The following is a 20,400-nucleotide window of genomic DNA, read 5'->3' as shown; positions in this document are numbered from 1 at the left end:
ATTAACATGGCAATTGGTTTTTATTTTATAATATCTCCCCAGATCACTTTAAAGCTATTATTGAGTAATGCCTTTGTGGAGGTCGAAGAGGGCTATCGGCCAGTATTTTTTTCAAATCGTTGCATCGCGCTCATTCACTGTAAAAAGGTTTTAAAAATCGTATTTTGAAATTCGCGCCCGATCCGAATTGTCGCGAAGTGTTCCGTCGTACTGTCGAAGTTCGGCGATCACGTCTGTTCGTTACCCATGCAAAATTCAAATGTCAAAGTGAAATTAGAAATTATTCTCATCAGAAATCAACGAACAAGTCAAACTGAATTATTTTATCCAGTGTGATGATTATTGTAGGATAAATTAAACGGAATAAATGCACAAATTGATCCATTCATTCGTCATAGTGCGCGACCCCGTCAAACGAGCCATCTCGAACTACAATCAGACCGTATCCAAAAAGCCCAAGATGAAGACTTCGAGCAGCTGGTCTTCCTCAAAACCCCATCAAAGCCCATCGGCAGCATTGTGACATTTTCTGGGAGCCCTCAAGATAGGAATATACTCCGGCTGCCTCACTCAGTAATCACTGAACGACTCAAATTGAATTATTTTATCCAATATGACGATTATTGTAGGTCAATTTAAACGGAATAAATGCACAAACTGCACAAAATATTTTATTAGGTTATGTTGCTGGTGCTGATCGAGTCTTTATTACTAAAATCTCATTAAAATGCCATGTTCTACTGCGATTAGATGAAAAAGCGAGGGCCCGCATTTCTTATTGTGTGATGATAAGATTTACCATCAAAACAGCTGGCGCTTTTGAAGAGGACCTTTTAATGAACCATTTAGATAACTACAAATAACAAAACTTAACAATTGTTGATGAATGAAGTAATGAAATATTGTACGAATCTGGAGAAGTATTGCACTATTTTCAAGAATTGCTCAAAAAGACTGCTCTCAGCAGCTGTACAGTAAGTAAGCCAATCTTCAAAACTTCTATGCGTGTTGATCAGCATTTTAGTTGAAATCTGAAGACAATATTGCTGGATTGCTTGTTTCAGCGCTTCTCTGTTTGTATAGCTTGTCTGAATGTAGATGGTCTTGAAGAAATCTCCAAAGAAAAAATTCTCAGGGGTTTAGATCCGCCGATTGCACAGCCCAATGGGGCGGTGCAAACTTTCCATTCCAACATGGCGAAAAAATACTGGTTCAAATAAACAACATTTATGCAAGCTGTATGGCTGGAGATTTGGTCCTGGATGTAAAAGACCTGCTGCAGATGCCGCACCCTTCGAGTCCCAGGAAGTATTTGCTGAGCTAGCATATTATCCTACTTCTGAGCATTCAATCCGGATTCGATGAAAAAAGGTGCAATGACATGATGTCCTAGAAGTTGCAGTCATACACTGAGAATTGCACGCCATTGATAACGAAGGTCATGGACCACGTGAGGGTTGTGTTATGCTCAAATTTGATCGTTCTGACGATTATAACTTCCCTTAAAACCAAATGAACGTCAGTAAAACAAATTTTCCTCAAAAACTCTCCATCAGCCTAGATTCTCTCAAGCGTTCCTTCGTAAAACTCTATATGTGATAAATAGTCCTCAGGCTTCAATTTTTTGTCATGATGCTTTTTGAAATTCTTCTATCTCATCTGTTTAAGATCCCTAGAAAACGTCGTGCCCACCTGATTTTATGTAATTTTTATTACCTTTGAAAATAAATGTAACTTTATTTTGCGAAATATTATTTTTATTTTTGTTGTTGTTAACACAATAAACAAATAAAACAGTAATACAAAAGTTTCTGAATCCCAAAACACATTCGTAATAGAGAAAAATACTTTAAAATGTTGATGAGTCAATGTTCTACATTTTTCTCTCAAAAATTTCCTGTAATGAAGATGCTTCCTGGAGGCAAAAAATCCATCCCTGCTTAACGAATGTAAAATCAATTGACTTCCAATCTTTAGTGATTCCAAAAAAAAGGGTGAAATTTATCCAAATTACCTACTAATTAAATTAACCGTTGAAGAATATGCAGGCCTCCGCTTTTTCATCTAATCGCAATAGAACATAGCATAACCTAATAAAATATTTTGTGCAGTTTGTGCATTTATTCCGTTTAAATTGACCTACAATAATCGTCATATTGGATAAAATAATTCAATTTGAGTCGTTCAGTGATTACTGAGTGAGGCAGCCGGAGTACATTCCTATCTTGAGGGCTCCCAGAAAATGTCACAATGCTGCCGATGGGCTTTGATGGGGTTTTGAGGAAGACCAGCTGCTCGAAGTCTTCATCTTGGGCTTTTTGGATACGGTCTGATTGTAGTTCGAGATGGCTCGTTTGACGGGGTCGCACACTATGACGAATGAATGGATCAATTTGTGCATTTATTCCGTTTAATTTGTCCTACAATAATCATCACACTGGATAAAATAATTCAGTTTGACTTGTTCGTTGATTTCTGATGAGAATAATTTCTAATTTCACCTTGACATTTGAAATTTGCATGGGTAACGAACAGACGCGATCGCCGAACTTCGACAGTACGACGGAACACTTCGCGACAATTCGGATCGGGCGCGAATTTCAAAATACGATTTTTAAAACCTTTTTACAGTGAATGAGCGCGATGCAACGATTTGAAAAAAATACTGGCCGATAGCCCTCTTCGACCTCCACAAAGGCATTACTCAATAATAGCTTTAAAGTGATCTGGGGAGATATTATAAAATAAAAACTAATTGCCATGTTAATTCCCTATATCCAGACTTGGATGCGGCACCCTGTATATATTTATATATATATATAATGGGTTTCTCGAAAACGGCTCTAACGATTTCGATGAAATTTACAGGTTAGGGGTTTTTTGGGTCAAAAAATCGATTGATCATAGTTTTAACTTCTGAAAATTACAGCTTCATGCATTTTCAGCAATTTTCAGGCAGTGAATTATATTTGTTGCTAGGCAACTTCAGATGACACTACACGAACACGAGATTGTTTTATAAGAGAAGTTTGGGTGACAGTCTGACAGTACGTTTGACGTACCTTTTTATCTTCAATTGTACGTACCGAAACATACTCCACTGTATAGAGGACGTTAAAATTCACCTTCTGAGGTGAGAAAATTTACCGAAAACTAAAGAGTGAGCGGATAAAAGGCACACGAAAGTGCGTTGAATTGAGATTATTTTGTCAAGCATTCATTTCAGAGGTTTCGCGGTCGGAGTCAATGTGTGATCGTTTTCCGGGATGGGACCGTGTTATTTGAGTTTTTGGGCTCAACGTTTCGCACACTTTCGTAAGTGGCATCTTCGGGAGCAGGGTTGAGATTGAGAAATTAGGAATAACGCAAAAGAGCACGGTAACTCAGTATGATAACCACACCAGAGGCGAAACTCTTCTGGCAGTAAGAATGTAGTTGTGACCTTTTTCTAGAGTCGAGAGAGAGAACTAGGAAAAAAAAAGAACGACAGAGAGAAAACTTGGGTAACAAATGAGATTGTAATAAATGTCAAACAATAATTCCAGTTTTCTGTTCTTTAATCTCTACATGTCACTTATCACTGTTTAAAACAAAGACGGCTTATGGAATTTATTTTTTAATGTGTATTTTTAATTAGCGCGTCTACTTCAAAATGCATACTATACGCATATTTATCTGTCCTAATCTGATCTAATACTACCAAACGAGCCGAGTGAAGCTCGGTCAACCAGATATTGAACTTTATTATTAGGCATAAATTTTATTTTTGTAGTTATAGTTACTTGTGTTATTATAGGTAGGAAGTGTGTGGTACCAAACTGTAAAAGTGGGTATAAAAGTTGCACTGACAAAGTGTCCTTGTTTCGTGCTCCTAATGCCACCAAACTCGTCGAATGGCAAAAAAAATTCCCCGTGAAGACAGACAATATACAATCAATGACTGTTTTTGTGAAAAGCATTTCCAACCAGCATTTATCGTGAGGGTTGTGGAATTGGGTAAGGTTGGAAGTTATAAGGTAATAAGTGTAGATTACTATTAAATAGTGATTTATTTAATTTATTAAGATCAAATTATTTAAACTATTGTTTAAGTAAACTAAGAATGTCAATTATTTTTAGTTGGTTAAACCATGGGGGTGTCAGCTTGGTCTAGAAACTGGCAACGGCGAGGGGAGCGGATAGTTAGTTCGCGGACCTGCCACATACCGCCACTACCGTACCGCCAAAAAAAATTCTCCAATTTAAAATTGTCCATTCACAGCTCCCGAACTAACAAACTGAGTAATTTTCAAATGATTTCTCCACAATGCTGAAACTCCTCCCATGCGTTAACTGTCGCGCAACGTAAATACCAGTTTCATAAAAATGTAAAATTTTGTTTAACTCGGTTAATTGTTTAATTTTTGGTCGCAAAATCCGTTACTTCATCGGAGTGATTAATAAGTGGTTCTAAAGGTATCATTCCAATTATTCTTAGGTTAGAACAGTTTCTGTGGGTTTTTTCTTTGTTTACAAGTGGAACTCCCCCCTGAAAGTTATGGAAGAACCACGACATATTTACGCCTGCAAGGCACCGTTTTGTGCAAATGCAGTCTTCAGAAATTCCGTGAAAACCAAAAGCTTCTTCAAGTTTCCGAAAACCCCTGAAAGACGAAGTTTCTGGAAACAATTCTGCGGTATCGACGTGAACTTTGACGGAGTCGATAAATACCGCGTATGTGAAGATCACTCTGAACCGTCAGATTTTGTGGCGCGGCGAAGAATTGCAACTTGGCTAATTCCAAGTCGCAGAAATGTTGCACCATCTTCAGCCTTCGGAGGTGATCATGATTATTGTCTGGGATGATGATGAGGTAAAGTTAACTCGTGGAGTACACTACGGCAGCAGTAATCAGATTATCATTGGCTATGAAGATCTTGGTGATATCGGACAGTCATTGCGACAAGCCGATCACGCCTTAGTTCTCGTGGCCAGAGGTGCTCGCAAGCGTTACAAACAACCGATTGCGTATTATTTTACCAAGGGGACTGTTTCCAGTGAGCATCTCAAACAAATTATTGTTACAGCCGTCCCTCAATTGGAAAATATGGGACTTCATATTTTGGCTACCGTTTGTGATCAGGGTCCAACCAATGTAGGTGCTACAAATCAACTTTGTAATGAGACAGTTAATGACACTCCGTCAGGAACCTTCTTTGTTGTTGATGAGGAGTTTGTAGTAAACAGTGTTTGACATAGGGCATCTGTTAAAGAATACAAGAAACGCAATGCTGACTTGCTCAATTGAATTTGAACCTGGTAAATTTGCTCGATTTGAACATATTTACCAACTTTTCCAAATTGATCAGCAACAAAATTTCAGATTGTTATATCGTCTAAAGCCGGAAGATTTTAATTTCTCTGATTCATATGTTAAATTGAAAGTAAGTACTGCAGCCAGACAATTAAGCCATATGGTAGCCTGGAAATGTATTCTTTAAAAGATGGGGAAGATGCTAAGATTCCAAATCGTTTACCACCAGAAGCAAGGCATACGGCAGAATTCGTTGGATTAATTGATCAGTTATTCGATTCATTAAATATCTCATCCGAATCTGCTCCAGATGGTAAACCGTTTAAATGGCAATATCTTTCAAAGGTGCAGTTACAAATGAATCTCCACATTTGGAATTTTGGGACGTTTTGCCTAAAATTCGAAAATGGAAATTATTCAACTTGGAAACAGGTAAAGATGTTATAGTGTTGTTCACAGTTTCAGTTTATAAATGGATGGCACGTGATTCGATCAATGACCGCGATTTGTAGAAAAGTTGAAAATTTAGGATTTCATATTTTATGTCCTCGAAACTTTAATCAGGATTCTTTAGAAAATTTGTTTTATTGTATTAGACAGCGCGGCATTGCTAATACAAATCCAACTTGCCATCAGTTTATAGCTGCTTTGAAAACATGTGTTGTTAACAATGTGAGCCTACCCGCGAGTTCAAAAAGTAATTGTCAGAAGGATGGTGATTCATTGTTAGTTAGGCAATCTGCGAAGTTTAATTACAAGCAGATCTGACCATCCCAGTGAAATTTTTAAACCTTTGTGCATAAATTTAGCCAAGATGGACGGAAATTCGGAAATCTGCGATACAATTGTAAACATGGAGGATACTCAGGCGTTGGCTTACGTTTCAGGTTACATTCTAAAAAAGATAGTCTACACTGATTGTCCTCAATGTAAAATAAATTTATTTTCAGAAACTGCAACTTCTCATCATTTGCTTGTTTCAATAAGAGAGCGTAGCGAGCTTGTTGAAGACACACATGGACGTCTTTAGTTTTTAGGAGATTAATGGTTACCAAACACCATGAGAAAATTGAAATTGGTTACCAATACTTTCATTGCAGCCATCTTCAACACAGAGTTGATGTGTGTAATTCTTTTTTTCTGTAGCGGTAAGTCTTTAATGGTTAGCAAACCACAGACAAAACACGGAAAGAAAATAAAGAAGTTTTTGGCGTAGAAACTGCATTTGTTGTTGTCGTCAATTTTGTTATTGCTTTTTATAGTTTAATTTTTCTTTTTTTTTTTTAGATTTTTTTTAATTTTTATTTTTGTTACTTTTTTCGATTTTATTACATTGTTATTTTAAATAGAATTAAATTTTTTGTTTTTTTTATTGATAGGTTTATAAATAATTTATTAATTGTTAGGATATTTTTGTTTTTACCTTTTGTATGTTTTATAACAATTTGTTTGTTAATTCTCTTTCTTTACATAATCTGTACTGTACTCTATTTCTCCTCTTATACTTGTGGTTCTCTTTTTTCAGTACTGTTTTAATTCTCTTTGTAGATAACGCATTTTCACCATCTAATTTTTCTTTTCGTCTTTATATATGGGGTGTATGGAATACCTAGGAGGTATGCTCATTCAACAATTTTTACGATCCCGTGTGAGTCCACTAAGTATTCAGCTCTCACCTATGACTCCTCGAAGTTATCAAATGATAACGGTCACACCCTGGTAACTGTGTCGATCCCCAGGCTAAACTAGGTGAGGGTTTTTAGCAATTTCACTATTACATGTTAGTGAAATTACTAATAATTTCTGTTCTTTAAACATAAGTTATGCTACTGCTGCGCTACCACCCACTGAAAAATTACTAGGGTGCGAAAACTTCAATTCATAGGAATTCGCAATCCAAACCTATTTGGAGCATGAAGAGTTGTGGGAATGTGTTGAGGGCACAAACACTACTGCAAAACAAGTTTCAAAGACTAAGGCAAAAAGAATCCCTCGAAAATTGTGACTCTGTAGAAGAGTACGTCAACAAGATAATCTCAACAGAAGATAAATTAACGAACATTGGTTTTGTTGTAAGTGATGAATGGCTCGGGACTTTAGTAATTGCTGGACTGACAGACCATTATCGCGCAATGATAATGCGACTAGAAAGCTCCGGTATCGCCATTATCAGTGACGCCATTAAAGTGAAATTGTTACAAGAGGTCAAAGTCGGTCCAGACAGTTCAAACAAAAATGGCGTTCTTCGGAAACCACGACGGAAGGAAGAAGTATAATAAAAATGAACCACGGTGTTCCGAATGCAATAAAATTTGTCACCTCGGTAAGAACTTTTTTAAACGGAAGGTTCGCCTGCAGAAAGAAAATGGCAAACCATCTTACACCTAGTGCAGAAGAAAACTCCTGGAGAATGGCGACCATGTGGAGACTACCGGAGACTCAACAGCGTAACAGTCCCCGATCGGTACCCCATCCCTCACATACAAGATTTTTCAAGCCAGTTGGAGGGCAAGACTATATTTTCAACAATAGACCTGGTACGGGCTTACCACCAGATACCAGTCGCAGCAGAAGATATCCCAAAAACCGCGGTGTGTACCCCATTCGGACTATACGAGTTTACCGTGATGACATTCGGGTTACGGAACGCGGCTCAAACATTTCAAAGACACCTGAATAATGTGTTGAGTGATCTAAAATTCTGTTTCGCGTATATAGACGACATACTCGTGTTTTCTACATCCGAGGAAGACCATCTAGAACATTTACGGATACTGTTCGAGAGATTGAAAAGTCACGCGATGCGAGTGAACGCTTCAAAGTGTGTGTTTGGAGCAGCAGAAGTGGAATATTTGGGACATCTAATCTCGTGCCACGGAACCCGCCCACCGTCCGCGAAAGTATCCGCAATCAGTGATTTCCTAAAACCAGAGACAGTCAGAGACTTACGTCGGTTTCTGGGAATGTTAAATTTCTACCGCCGTTTTGTACCCAACGCCGCAGCTATCCAAGCTCCACTCTACACATATCTGCAAAACTCGCACCGCAACGACAAGACGCGAATCAAGTGGAACGCTCATACAGAAAACGCATTCACACAGTGCAAAGAAGAGCTGAAGAACGCCACGCTGCTGGCACATCCGGCAGAAAACGCCCATCTGAGGCTGACGACTGACGCCTCGGACACAGCTATGGGAGCAGTGCTAGAACAAAACACCAAGGGCGCTTGGCAACCACTTGGTTTCTTCTCAAAAAAGCTTTCCAGCACGCAGCGCAAGTACTCCACATACGACCGCGAACTGCTTGCTATTTACGAGGCCATTAAGGCGTTCAGGTACATGTTAGAGGCAAGGGTTTTTGTGGTCAGAACTGACCATAAACCCTTGATCTACGCATTTCAACAAAGTTCACACAAAGCGTCTCCGAGGCAACTTCGGCAACTGGACCTTATAGGTCAATTTACCACAAGCATCGAACACATATCAGGGCAAGACAACGACATAGCAGACTCGCTATCCCGTATCAATGAAATATACGCCTCGACCATTGTGGAAGCTGAAGAAGTAGCGAGACAGCAGGACTGCGACCACGAACTGGCAGAATTGTTGACCTCGGAAACGACACGATTGAAACTGCAGCAACTGACTCCGAACAATTCCGACACTCCAATCTGGTGTGACACTTCCACGGGAAGCATTCGCCCGTATGTTCCACTAGACCTTCGCAAGAAGGTGTTCGACATATTCCACGCCAAATCACACCCGAGTGGTAGGGCCACTTTTAAATCTGTGCAAAAAAGATTTATTTGGCCATACATGGAGCGAAACATCAAAAAGTGGGCACGCAACTGCCTACCGTGTCAAAGATCTAAAGTAAGTAGGCACACCAAAACGCCCCTAACAAACTTTGAGCTTCCAGAGCAACGGTTCGAGCACGTCCACCTCGATATCATTGGCCCGGGGTAGTGGCTAAATGTGAAGTGAAGTGAAGTTTCTAAGATTAATGAGGTAATAAAAATTTCTCTACTATTTAATTTATAACAGTCATAAGGGTTTCACAAGGAAAAATAATTTATTAATAAACAAAATAAATGTGAATTTAAAGTAGTAACTACTATAGTACGATATAATAAAAAAAAAACCTCGTCTAGTCATCCATGGATTTTTTTTTTTCTAAATTGTGGTGGCAATAGTGTGGTTTTCCATTAAGGGACATCATTTTGAGTATTCGCTTTAGTGCTATTCTTCTTTATGTTGTTTTTAATTAAATAATTTGGGGACGTTTGCAGGTTCGTTTATTATAACGTACACAACGTACATAACCTCAAATTAAAAACTGTCATTGTGACAAACAGCGCAGTTAGTGCCACATATATATATTTTTAAAGAATTCCATGGCCCTCTAGACGAGGTTTTTTTCTCGATCATACGGTATTAAAGATAACATTTTGCGTTTGTTATAATCCACACAATATATATATATTTTTTGTAGATACGACGATGGGTTCCAGGCGCCGTTGCCCTCACCGGCATCGTCGATGACACCATCGCCACCCCCATCAGGGTCATCGATGAATTAAATTTATATTATGTAAGTACTTAACACAGGGCAAGATTTCTAATTTTGAGTGTTTTTGAAAGGGAAATTTGTTTGGACAAAATCGTATTCAATTGTGCTGAAATGGCCCAACAGAAAAACAGGGGAAAAAGACGAATTTTAAGTGTTTTTAAATGGTAACTTTTCTTGGCCGAAACCATATTTACGTTTGATAAAAGAGGATATATTTCTTAAAATTTTGACTTTTTAGAAAAGGGTGATTTTGGAAAACACACGCACAAGACCTCAGATACTGCCTCACAATGACAGATCGGTTTACACGCTGGCCGGAGGTCATACCAATGAGCGACATGACCGCCGAAACTGTCGCCAAAGCATTTTACACCAACTGGGTCACACGTTTCGGTTGCCCCCACCGAATAACTACAGATCAAGGTCGACAATTCGAAGCCAACCTCATGACTTCGCTGACGAACCTGATCGGGACCAAACGCTGTAGGACCACACCAACAAGAAGGAAGCGAAATCTTTTTTAACAGTGTTGTCAACCGAAAACGATCGTGTTGAAAAACATGAATCGTACATCGACTCCGGCGCATCGGTCGATCTAACGAACAACAAAACATGGCCAACATCCGTTAGAAAGTCTACTTCATCCAAGCAGGAAATCATGATAGCCAACAAAAATTGTCTAAATGTCGATGCAGTAGGAGAAGTAAATTTGAACCTTTTGTGTAGGTGGTACACCTGACAACATAAACGTCAAAGAGGTTGTTTGTTCCAAATTTGGTACAACAAACTCGTCTGGAGCAAGATAACCAACAAAGGGCACTATATATATTTTGGGAGTAGAGGAAACCTGGGTAAGGGTACGCACAGGCTAAGAGTGCGCAACGCTGGTATCTCGCAAAATATTCCCACTAAGTGTCATGTATTTAATAACTTTGTTACTTAGTGCGGAGGTCTGCTACTTTCTCTATGTAATTTTAACTATTAATGTTGTGATTTGTGGAAAATTCAGGATCAATCAAATTTTGTAATTGTTGCATATCCTGCAAGTAAAGGTGTGCAGACTTAGCATAAGGAAAATGTCCAGACGCGTGAAAATAAGGAAGCATTTCTTTGACGCAGTTCAAATGAGCTTCCCAATCTCCCATACGTTCAGCTCTTAGGAACTCTTTAGCAATGGAAATCATATAAAAATATTGAATCCAAAGTTTGGCAGTTGGTCCTCGTTCCTCATATTCTTGTAGTTTTTGATTTAATCTGTTAAGTAAAGCTCCAGAAACTTCATCATCATTTTCTATATCATTGTATGAAAAAGTGTTTTCTAATATACGCTCGATATATTTATGATTAGATCTGCATTCAAGATGTCATCAATTTCAACGTCTTTTAATATTGTAATTGCTAAAACAAGCTGAAGTAGTGTATGTAGTATTTTACCCTATACTATATAATATTACAACTCTAGAGATGAATATACGTGGCGTACTCATGCATGTTACGACGATTACAACTGTTACAACTTTTTGCACCATATATATCTCGGAAACGGTGGCTCGTAGGAAAAAAAGTATAAATACATTTTTTATAGATAATTTTATGATCTATAATTTTAGTCTGAAGTATTTTTATGATAAAACTTACCGTTTTGCTGAAAATCGCGAAAAACTCATTTTTTGACATTTGACCTTGAATAAAAATTTTTCCATACATGGGAACCATGGGAAACTTTCAGGTTTTGTTTATAATTGTATTTTGAACAATTGTACCAAAATTCAGCTTGTTGCGAATTTATGTAGCACCGAATGTCTAATTTGACCGGACTATTAGGCTTTTGTACCGATACTAATTCGGTACAATCAAAGTTTAGCTCCACTGATCAGAGTGTTGCTCCAACAAATGAGCTTGAATTCCCTTCGAGTTCTAAACAATATGTCTTGGAATTCGATAACCAAGACTTCTTAAACAAATTTGAAAGCGGTACCGCCGTGGACATTACTCTGCAAACAATTTAGACTTGTCGAGAGATTTACGTCGAATGTATCGTAAAACATTCGAATAAATGTTTCCCAAGCTTAAGTTTCTGTAGGAAAAAATTTTTTTTTTGTCCAATACTAAGCATTTATAAAATTATCCACACCTTTGTTTTTCATATATTTTAGTTCTTTCATATGTTCTTATTCAAAAATGTCTGTACATTTATTACGAGTATTTAAGTATGCTAATATCTTAAGTTCAGTTAAAATGGTTTATTTAGTTACCTTATTTTCGCTGACTTCGCATATGTGTGAACAGTAAAGTGATAAGTTATCTTCGCGGTTGCACATCTATAGATGAACTTAACAGTGCATTTCTCTTCAACTGCTTGCTAATGCGCGAGTGAATCGGAGTGTTTATGTTTATAACTCTCATATCCGTGTCATTTTTTTGACACTTTGTTTGTAATATCACCTACTGTTTTTGTTTCAATTTTTGTCCTGTTTTTTTTATTATTGCTTTATATTTATAAGCGTATATTATTTTCTATGATTATTCCTTGCAATGTTAAATTGTAACCATGTTGTAACTGAATGTATCTCTATGGTTTAAATGCAATTTTTGTTTCTTTATCCGTGGGTCCGGATAAAATTTGAGTGCGCTTTCCGTAAAACCATAAAGTCATGATAAAAAATTAATCGATATTTAAATATAATGTTGAATGGCTGGTTTAATGACAGAACAATTCAGTTTTTATAATGCAACAAAAACAAAATAAACTATATTAAAATAAAATATAAATTTGAAATGTTGTAATATAAAAAAATGAAAACTAACTGCAAAGTAGATAAACAAATTACGAAGGAAACGCTTACCCAGTTGAGGGCAGACCCGAGCATGGCCTTACGAGCTGATCTTGGAATTATTTTTCGCAAGCGCCCTCTCAAATGGACACGTACCTTAAAGAAGCACTGGAGATGAAAGTCAGAAAAGTGGCCTAACCTTAGTAATGGAACTTTCAGTAGTTTTAGATTTGCAACAGAAACAGTGACAACCAGCTGTGAGTGACAGCGTAGGAATTTCAGTGTATTTTATAGTGTTAGGTTGCTGCCAACTTATATGTCAACTGTCAAAATATCCCAATCTCTCGCCGGAACCACTATATCCTTATATTATCTGGATATAATATTTTGCCCGGCAAAAAATTGTACTGGGCAGTAGTGGCTTGTCAGGTGCGGCAGGTGAGGCAGGGCTTCACCATACATAATCATAAAAAATATTTTTCTTCCATACTATTTTTTGTATGTACGGGGTAATTTAAAATTAGCGCGACAATTGAACTTTCTATGCCAACCACAAAATAAAGGCGCAGCGTTTTTCTAACCAATCATGTATTATCATGCGTTTAGGCCGGCCTCACGGGTTGATTAAAATGTGGGACTAGGAGGCTCGACGTTTTTATAACGCATAGTATTACCGCTACCGCTTACTATGGGAATCAAATGCTTTAGGACGGATAGTTTTGAGGCCGGCCGCAGCTCTTGTCTGATTGATTCTCCTTCTTAACTCAGCCCACATCATAGGTCAACATGCACGTGCGTTTTGCATTTTGCAGTGTGCATAAATTTTAAATTTCAGTCGTTGTCGTTAACGAGTTCGGTACTTGGTTAACTAGTGGATTGTGGATACTTCCATTAATTTTATTGATAATGAAATAATAATGAGCATGGAAGTAGGCCCATCTGGTACACAGGTAATCTCTACTGTTCGAAATACAAGTGACATTGTTAACTTCCTCGTGAATAAATGTCCCTTCAATAAGTTAACATACGAAGATAAATTGTTTGTAAAGCAAAGCGAACGTCCATGTCCAGATCTAAGCTTAACATTAATTCAAAGAGAAAGACAAAAAAACAGGGCGTTCAGTCTCAATTGGTATACAAAATATGATTGGCTTGCTGGGAGTACAACTGTGAATAAACTCTTCTGTTGGCCATGTATTTTATTCTCGAATAGTGGAGAATCGGTTTGGTGGAAAACTGGATATGCAGATTTGAAAAATTTGTCGCGTTCCTTGGAAAAACATTCCAAAAGTAAAGATCACATATCATCTACTTGCAAGTTTGTTCTTCTCGGCCAACAGAATATTATCAGTACTCTAGACTCTGCTCGAAAAATTGAAATAGAAAATTTTAATGCCAAAATTCGCAAAAATAGGGAAATTATTAAAAGGTTAATTGATGTTGCTATATTTTTATGCACACAAGAGCTTCCCGCCAGAGGACATGACGAGTCAGAAACGTCTTTCAATCGCGGAAATTTTAAAGAATTAATTTCATCCACCTCCACGTCGGTTTCTACCGGACAGTTGATTATGTGGTGCATTTTTGTTAATATGTTTTATGTTAAAATTTCCTGTGATCAAAAAACGTCGAATTCGTGATTCAATAAATTTTCATCTAGTATTGACACATAAAACCAACTGACAATTCCAAATTTCTTAAGTAAGTTGCCAAGTGTGGGCAAAATGGAAGTGGAAATTTTTTGAATCGTGATTTGTAAAATGGTCAGGTATCACTTTCAACTGACAGACTAGGAGGTATGGAATGTTTGGAGAGATTTTAGATATTGTCATTGCACCAAATTTACAGTTTTCTGAAAATAAAAGATTAAAACCCCTGATTGAAGAATATCTTCGCTATATCGTTAAATTTTTCAAAACTTTGCGGCCAAAGCATCTGTTAGCGCTCCTGGCGGGGACATCTGTTCCGTCCCCTCCACCCGCAAGGGTGGGCCAGAGCCACCACCCACTTTGAAATAAGGGTGGTGAGAACCACTAGGTAAATTCAATTCAATATTCACAGAGAGACTGACTCAAACACTTCTCGACCGTGAGGTCACATATTCTCTAAATCTTTTTTGTATATACCTACACTTATTACTGTCAATATACTTCTATCCTACAAGTTCGCTGGTCTTATCTTTATACAAATTTCGACAGCATCATCATCTTTTGCATTATCCAATGGTTTTTAAAATGTCTGGGCCGTTTGTAAATTATTGGGGAATGAGATTCGAATCCAAACATCGGCAACTTAAATTAACCTCTAATGTATCAGGAGCTTTTAAAAACATGGTACATACACTCGCATATAAAAGTCAATTGAAACTATGTCATCAGTAACATACCCCATTTAAAGAAAACATAAGCTATACTCCCAAGTCAGTCAATGATAATATTAACTATAATTTTTTTTTTCAACTATGGATCAAAATGAAATAATTAACACTGAACAGATATGTATCGAGGGGACAGTTTATAAAAAAATACTGTTGTTATTATAAACGCAGATGAATTGCCTACCTACCTTTGGAACTATTCAAGGAATATTTGCGCATAAAAATATTGTTTATTTTTCATATTTGAAAATGATTTCAGTTTTTTTTAATCCTCACTTTTATGCACATGAAGTTACATTTACTAGCAAAATGACCTAATAATATTGTAAAGTACGATGAATTGCATGATTTTTCACCTTGTTCATTTACAATAAGAAATGTATTAAATTTAGTTTCACCTAAATATTGCTGTTAGGATTTTAACTTAAGTTTTCCAGATAAATATATTGTATCGATTATTATTTAGTAGTAGTATTGTAGTAATTTTTGTTAATAAAATGGAATCTATTTTGCTACAGGAATGTAGCAACAATTTATTTATTGCTTCAATATTGTACTTCACTTTACCATATATTTAATAAGTATTTACTGCGCAGTGTAGTTATAAAAAAAGCAAATTTGTAGTGCATGACACTAACAAAGAGAGTTTTTTGTTTTATAACATGTAGCAATAAAAGTTTAACTGATATAGCATTAAAAGCTACATGTTGTTGTCAATTTCAGTCCAATAAAAGCACTAGAATTTTCAAGAAAAAATTATCACAAATTGTATTTAGTCGTATTTTTCACACAATTTGTAGACTTTTTTTTCCAATTGTAGTTATATTTACTATATATTTTTTCCGTACAGAAGCCGCCGCCTCAACCTACTTATGATCCTGTGTTCTTCGTCGATCAAATGTCCATGGATTCATCTGTGGCACCCGTCATTATCAACGAACATCCTTCAATCCTGAGTTCGTCGGTGGATATGTCTGCGCAAAATTGTGGAGATGTTTTCGAAAATGCCGAAGAAGTCCATATTGCCCTGAATAATTTGATGGATAATTTTGAAAAGAATATTCAAGCCAAGGAGGTTAGAAAAATTATGATTAAAAGGTACCGACTTGTGGATGATATAATGCTCCTTCTTACTAATCGGGGTCCAAATTTATATGTGTGGGCGTCGAACCGTTTTCGGATTATGAACCAGTGGTTAAAATGTTTAATGCACAGTTTAAAAGTGCCGTGGTGTTTAACCAAAAAGAATTTTCTAAGTTTTTAAAGAAGCTAACGAAGTTTGTACCTTTGGTGCGCGATGTAGAATTGAGGTGTTTTTGTGCGATTTACAGCCCCAAGGCTCCAGGTAGAAACTGTTTAAACCTTGATTATGGAAAATCAGCATTTTAATGTCATATTACGCCTGACTGGCGTTTTTGCAACATCGTACTACTGCGAACTATGTCATGCAAAATACTCTAGACCTAACAGACATAAAAAATGCCCCTACATCTGCCCCAGCTGCCACAATAACCCACCCTGTGATAAACACAATACGACTAAAGAATGCCATGTTTGTCTACCCGTGTTTCCAAGTAATAATTGCTTCGTAAACCACGTAGAAAATGGTACATGCAAGAAATTTCAAAAATGTCCCGTGTGCCATAAACATGTTTGGGTTGAAAAATCTAAACATGTGTGCGCAACAACTACTGCACAACATATGGCAAAAATCAACCGAGTCGTCATTTGTGTTACATGAAACCGAAATGCCGTTCTACCGATAATTCCGCATCATTTTTGTTTTTTACGATCTCGAAACCATGCAAGAAACAGAAATCGATAAAAACACATCTCCATCAACCCAACCTTTGCATTATGCAACAGGTATGCCCTTTATGCACCAACGATGACAATTTTGATCAAAGTTGTGCTTATTGCGGCGTGTGCCAACACATTTTTACGGAGAAACCCGTCGATGAGTTTTTAGACCGCTTAGTTTCGTTGTCGGACAAATTTAAAATTACAACTTAGCACATAATATGCGAGGTTTCGATGGAGCTTTTGTTTTAAAAAATATTTTTTAAAACGTCAGCAGGTGAAAACCACAGATAATTCATACTTGTGGCTCATCTATTAGGTTTATAGACAGCCTTAATTTTATTCAACTACCCCTTGCCCAATTTTCATAGGCGTTTAAACTGCCGGAAACCAAGGGTTATTTTCCTCATTTTTTTAACAAAAGAGCAAATGCTGAGTATGATGGCTCTATTCCTGAGCAGCACTATTACGGCTGTGAGAGCATGCCCTCAAAAGAGCGGGAAGAATTTCTTAAATGGCACGATGAGCTTGCTTACCGATTTAAAATGTCTGACGAAATACTTAGATACTGCCTGCAAGATGTTAACATTTTAAGAACGGGCTGTCTTAAATTTAGAGAATGCTTTTTGGAAACAAATAATGTCGACCCTTCTTTAGAATGCTTAACTATTGCGTCAGCTTGTTATTTGGTGTTTCAGAAAAATTTTTTAAAAGCAGAAACTATTGGCATAATACCTAACAACGGTTATTGACTCAGCGATCAACATTCAACACAATCGATTGAATGGTTGACGTGGGTCACTAGTTCAACGGGCAAGAACATTACCAACGCCTGTAAACTTTATAATAAACATGAAGATGGTGAAACCATTTTATATTACGACGTATGCTCGCTATACCCGTACGTCAATAAGTACTGCAAATATCCGATCGACCATCCGAAAAAAATGTACGTCGGTCCTGAAGAGCGTTCAACCGTCGACGTTTGCACAGTTGATGGTTTTATCAAATGTTGCGTACGCCCGCCTCAAAATCTTTATCATCCAGTATTACCTTACAGATGTAACGGAAAACTAACTTTCCCCTTGTGCAAAAAGTGTGTCGCGCTTTCCCTCGGTACCTTCGTCGCCGACGAACTACGCAAAGCTGTAGAGTGTAGTTATAAGGTGGTAGAGATTTTTGAGGTATGGGAGTACAAGACTATTCAGTACAACAAAGATACCGACACCGATGGTTTATTCACTCAGTACGTTAATAACTTTTTAAAACTGAAACAAGACTGTGGTGGTTGGCCACAATGGTGCAAGTCGGATGAGGATAAAAAACGATATATTGCACAGTACAAAGAGCGCGAAAACATAGAACTCGACGAGTCTAATATTTCACAAAATAGCGGGTTGCGACTTTTGGCCAAATTTATGCTAAATTCTTTTTGGGGTAAATTTGGTCAAAAGGAGAATGCCGACAAGGCAGACATAATGGATGAGCTACTGGAATTGTTTAAATTAATTACAAATCACAGCGTCGATATTCACAGTTTGACTGTGATTAACAACGACGTCTTGTTTGGCAACTTGGGAATTAGACAGGAAGATGTTAGTCCTTTAAAAACTGTTAACGTCGCGATAGCTGCATACACCACAGCCGTCGCTAGGTTAGTTGTGTATAACTACGTAGAAAAACTCGACCGAAGAGTCCTCTATTATGATACAGATAGCATTATCTTTACAAAAAAAGAAGGGGATTGGGTTCCACCTGTAAGCGATTTTCTGGGGGATCTCTCGGATGAGTTAGCAGAGTATGGGGTTAGTAGTCACATTCGAGCGGAGGCCCTAAAAATTACGCGTACGAGTTTTTTAAGGCCAAAGAGCAAACTTACGAAACGAGATGTAAGGTAAAGGGCAGATCATTAAATTACAAGAATCAACAATCAATCAATTTTGAAAACATTAAAAATCTGCTGTTTCATGAGTACAGGGGTGCGATTTTATTTCTCTACCGAAAAATTTGCGGTACCTATAAATTTTCGGTTGCATTTATCGGTTGTCAGTTAAATCGGTATTTTGTTTCTCTTCCTAACCGAAGCGATAAACGGTTTGACAGATCGAATGACGCGATAAATAAGAGCGCTGTTGCCACATGTATTTCTGAATTGTTACTAATTTCACTCGTATTTGTAATTTGAAATAACGAACTTTTACACCGAAACGTTAACAAAAACTTTGCAAAATGGCTCGCTTTTTTCCTTACCTAAATAACAACGGCGGAAATAATTACTTGAGACGCCTAAAGCAACGTTTCCGCGACGATTATGAGACATTTGATTTGAGCGACGCTTGGTAATAGTTAAAATTTCAAAATTTCATTTCATTTATTTAAGATACACAAATTTCTCTAGTTTTATGGAATTATTCCGATTGAACAAGAAACCATGAGGGAACTGATCAATATGCTGGAGCCTCATCTGGCTGGGGGCACTAGAGGGCACAAAATTTCGAAAGAACAAAGAATCTTGGCGGCAGTGAGATTTTTCGCTAGCGGTAGCTACCAACGTTGGGTGGGACAGGATTGTTTTATTAATCTGTCACAATCTCAGATTTCCCTTGCCATAACCGAGGTAGCTACCGGTATCGAAACTCATTTGCATGGTTTCGTCAACTTTCCAGGCCAAGAAGAGTACCCTGGAATTAAAGCAACGTATATATTGCTACAAGTATCCAAATGTTTCATTTACTTTATTCATATAGAATCATGGAACGTTTCAATGTGCCAGGGGTGATTGGCTTTGTTGATGTCACCCATATTGCCATCACAAAGCCAAAGGTTGATGTAAAACATCAGTACCTGAACCGTAAAGGATACCATTCCAAAAACGTTCAGATTGTATTAACTGTCATTTTATGATGATCCTTGTTTTTAATCTAGAATTTCCTAGATGTGTGGGCCCAACAATACAATTTTCTCCATAAATGCGACACATGATGGCGCAAGCCACGACGCCTTTATATGGAGAAACAGTCATATAAACGATGTTTTACACCAACGTTTCATAAGAAGTGACAGGTTACCCTTTATTACCATACATCGTCAGCCCAATTAGGAATCCTGAAAATTCACCCCAGCATCGATTCAATGTTGCCCATCGGAGGGCCAGATCCTGCATTGAGCGATGCATTGGAATTTTAAAAGCAAGATTTCAGTGTTTGATTAAGGAGAGAATGCTAAAATAAAGGCGGGTTCTATTATGAATGCCTGCAGTATCTTGCACAATATAATGATTCATCGCAATTTGCCACTACCTGCAGAACACGAAATCCAAAATTACATGGACGACCACGACGACGAAGACCTTTTTGCACAAACTGTTGCAAATGAACATGAAGCCCATTTTGGAAATATGATCTAGCAAAATCGTGCTAGGGTGATTCAATTTTATTTCAATTAAAAGTTATCTAACAGTTAATACCTACCTGTTTTCTTTTCGTATCACTTGTGGTACTATCACTAGTCGCAAGATATGTGTGGCTGGAGCTGGAACTTTTTCGTCCAACATACCATATATGCGCTCCGTTACAGCTACCAATTT

The 20,400-nt window shown here is 37.4% G+C and overlaps 1 long non-coding RNA gene across 1 annotated transcript; it reads left to right on the top strand.

Moving 5' to 3' along the window:
* The first annotated feature begins 254 nt into the window (after positions 1 to 254).
* LOC135130479 (uncharacterized) lies at positions 255 to 1,705 on the top strand. Its single transcript, XR_010280788.1, has 3 exons — positions 255 to 573; positions 630 to 974; positions 1,065 to 1,705. It is a non-coding gene; the product is annotated as an uncharacterized LOC135130479 (long non-coding RNA).
* The last annotated feature ends 18,695 nt before the right edge of the window (positions 1,706 to 20,400 follow it).

The sequence above is a fragment of the Zophobas morio genome, unplaced genomic scaffold (genome assembly GCF_036711695.1).
Source record: "Zophobas morio isolate AGI-343-1 ecotype UQ-CSIRO unplaced genomic scaffold, CSIRO_AGI_Zmor_V1 ptg000017l, whole genome shotgun sequence".
NCBI classification, from domain to species: Eukaryota; Metazoa; Arthropoda; class Insecta; order Coleoptera; family Tenebrionidae; genus Zophobas; species Zophobas morio.
This window is presented reverse-complemented; position numbering and strand designations above follow the sequence as displayed.